Here is a 3,735-nt window from a genome sequence, read left to right on the forward strand (position 1 = left end):
AGGAGGAGGGACACAGAGAGAAGGAGACATAGAATCCGAAGCAGGCTCCAGGCTCCGATCTATCAGCACAGAGCCTGACACAGGGCTTGAACTCACAACCGTGAGATCATGACCTGAGCTAAAGTCAGACTCAACCAACTGAGCCATCTAGGCGCCCCATATTTAGAAGTTATATTTAAACCATGGTAGTTCCTTAGAGACAGGGGCATTTGTCTGGTTTGTTCACTGATACGCCTCTATCACTTTCTTAATGCCAGTCACATTGTAGGTGCTCAAAAAACATTTGTTAAATAAGTGAATTAATCACTGATAAATCACTAAGAGAATACAGAGAAAAGATAGCAAGATGTTGCCAGAAATAGAACATAATAGTTCATGACTCACAGATCATTAAAATCTGGAGCTGGAAGAAAGCTTCAAAAATTACCTAGACCTTTGCTCCTCAGAGTATGATTCACAGACCAACAGCATTGGCATCTCCTGAGAGTTGGGTAGAGGTGCAGAGTCTCAAAGCCCACCCAGAGGTATTGAATCAGAATCTGCATTTAAGCAACCCTCAGGTAATTCACATGCACAGTCAAGTTCACAAAGCCCAGACTTACATGACACCTAAGCTCACAGCAGAATCGCATCTAGGAACCCAAGGGTCAAGTGTGATCACCTATCACAGGATGGGTTGGAAATTAAAGGCCTTGGGACAATGGACCCCACAGGGGATATGATACAGAGTCAGCCTAAGGAGTAGGCACAGGACTAACAGAACAAACGGTTTCAGTACATCGACTCAAGAGCAGACAGATAAACTGCGGTGTAGTCATATGACGGACTACTATACTGCAATAAAATGAATGAATCAAAGCCACGTCCAGCAATATGGCTGAATGTTTGTGATAGTACATTTAGAAAAATAAGCAAGTCCTAAAAGGCATACAATAGAACACTTTTGTTTTTAAAGTTCAAAAGCAAATAAAACTAAACGCTGAAGCAAATGTGAGTACAAAAATTAAAATAATAAGGCAAGAGAATGATAAGCATAAAATTCAAGTCAGTGGTAACAAGAAGGGTAGAGGCAAACAGAGAGAACAGAGAGAGGCACAGAAATGAAATCTGCCCTGTTGCCCATGAATTGGGTCATGGAATCAAACGCATTCATTATATTATTAAATAAATAGATCCAAAGGCCCATGACTGAACTATACATATAATGAGAAAGGATAATGACTAAATCAGTACTGTATGCTGGGCATCCAGATTTGGAAAAGAAAAAGGAAGAAGAGAATAATTTTTGAAGCATTCAAATTTTTGACCAGGTTACAAAAATCAAACTTTTTGCAAAGACTATCAGATCAGGCCATCACATAATGTAATCAGGAATATTTTATTAAAAATTATTTGACTTATTTTTTACCCTAAGAATTAGTAACTAGGTACATTTAAAACCAGAATTTTGTTAACATTAAAATATAATCAATTTGTTTTCATAATTTTAATTTCAGTATTAAATTTCAATCAAACCTTTTTTTTTTAATTTAGTATACTTTCTGTTCAAAGTGATATTACTTTAATTGGTCCTTTCCTAGAATCAATCATGTTAAAACTAAATTGGCTCTTCCATATTAGAAAGAACTTCCTTATGTTAGACCCAAACCTGCCCTTGGTAATCTCTGTCAGCTCTATTTCTGCCTTCAGGGATGCTTCTCGCCTAATTTGAAACTACCTTGCTTCCAGAGTTTCACTTTCTCTGTTGTAAATCCTACTCTGAGCAGTCCAACACTCAATAATGATGGTCTTTTGTGAGTCCCTATCTGCATCAGTAAATTGAAACTTACAATACTTTAAATTTTTATTTTAATTTATTTGCTCATTGCTGGCTTCCTCAACTACATGATAAGCTATCCAAGGGCTGCTGCCTTACACATTTTATATCTCATAATATTAGAGATTTGGAGTGTCAAACTCTCACTTTTCCTCTCATCCAGAGCCTTCCCAATAAAGAGTAGACACTGGAAGCTATGTAGAGATCTAAAAATTGGTTTTATTGATCATGATCTAATTAAAAAAAAGAGACAAGACTGATAAAGCTGGACTACAGCTGGAGCCTGAGGCCAAACTCGGAGCCTTTGAAAACTACTGAGCCTGCAAAACTAAACTGAACTGTCAGACTTTTCCTTCTCTATCCCTAGTCCCTTAAAAATCCCCTTCCAGTGGCACACGGTGTGAATAGTCATGCAGGCCTGTCTTGCATGAACATAGGTCATAGGCATTTCCTGGGAGAGAAATCTCCCCTTGTCAGGAAGTAGTGCTGACCATTAACTTGGTTAGTCTATTTAATTAGGTGAAAAGAGAAAGAAACTGAAGGGCTCACTCCACTAGTGTTTCACCCAGTGGGAAAAGCGTAACACTCTCCTCTGGTAGAAATATGAGCGGAACATGGGGATCTTCTGTTGAATGAATGAATGAGCAAATGAATGAGCTAAAAATGCTCATGAGACAAAAAGCACATTGTCTGTGATGAGGTATGCCTCTGTACCAAGAGAAATAAATATTCAGATGCAAATGACCTACAACCTACAACCTTATCAATTCCTTGGACAACAGCAACAAGTCAAGATGTTCTAAGCTGAGCTGCTATTCCCTGTAGGTACAATATGTCTGGAAACACATTTCATACCTAAAGAAATGAAAATAAAGCACCAAAATAATATTTAAAACAACTATATTTAAATTATATGTAAATATTTCTTATCTGTGGGGAGGGTTCTCTAGCTGATTTGGACTAGGTGAGGTTTTTCAAATATACGCCCAAAGGCATGTCTCTCTCCCAATCAACCTCCATACATCAAAAAAAGACATTCTTCTTTCCTGCAAGGAATTTTAATCTGCATTCAAAATTAAAGTCATCTTGGGGCTCCTGGGTGGTCAGTCAACTAAGCCTCAGGCTTCGGCTCAGGTCAGATCTCACATTCGTGGGTTCAAGCCCCGCCTCAGGCTCTGTGCTGACAGCTAGCTCAGAGCCTGGAGCCTGCTTCTGGTTCTCTGTCTCCTTCCCTCTCTGCCCCTCCCCCTCTCATGCTCTTTCTCTCTCTCTATCAAAAATAAATAAAACATTAAAAAAAGAAAAGGTTTTTAAAAAATTAAAAAAAAACAAAAACAAAATTAAAATCATCTTTTCTACAATTATCATTGCCCAGGCAATCAATGATCATGAATGCATCCAGAAGCTTTTGAACCGTAAATGGTAAGAGGGTGGGGGAGGGGAAGGGAGACCAGATCCCTGTTTCCATAGTGACTTCTTCACTATGACCAGAAGATACAGCAGAACAGTTGTTCATCCTGGGTGACATTCTTTAGGCTGTCATCCAAAAATAAGGATCAGGGTCAGGACAAAGCAGCAATGGAAGGACTATTAGATCAAACTATAAATGTCCTGTGCCCATGAGTGACTTAAGATATGCTTGTTTATTCATATCCTAGTCTCTGGTTTTTTTAATTAACTAAGAATTTTTAAAAGTGGAAATTTATACATATTAATGAATTTAGGGATCCAGAAATAATGACTCTCACTCATCATTTCTTTCTTCCCTTTTTTTTTAAGTAGGCACCAGGCTAGCATTGAGCCCAACACAGGGCTTGAACTCATGACCCTGAGATCAAGACCCAAGCTGAGATCAAGAGTTAACTGGCTGAGCCACTCAAGCACCTCTTCTCTTACCTATCTGAGGTGGAGAGACAGGA

This window comes from Suricata suricatta, chromosome 3 (assembly GCF_006229205.1).
Source record: "Suricata suricatta isolate VVHF042 chromosome 3, meerkat_22Aug2017_6uvM2_HiC, whole genome shotgun sequence".
Lineage (NCBI taxonomy): Eukaryota > Metazoa > Chordata > Mammalia > Carnivora > Herpestidae > Suricata > Suricata suricatta.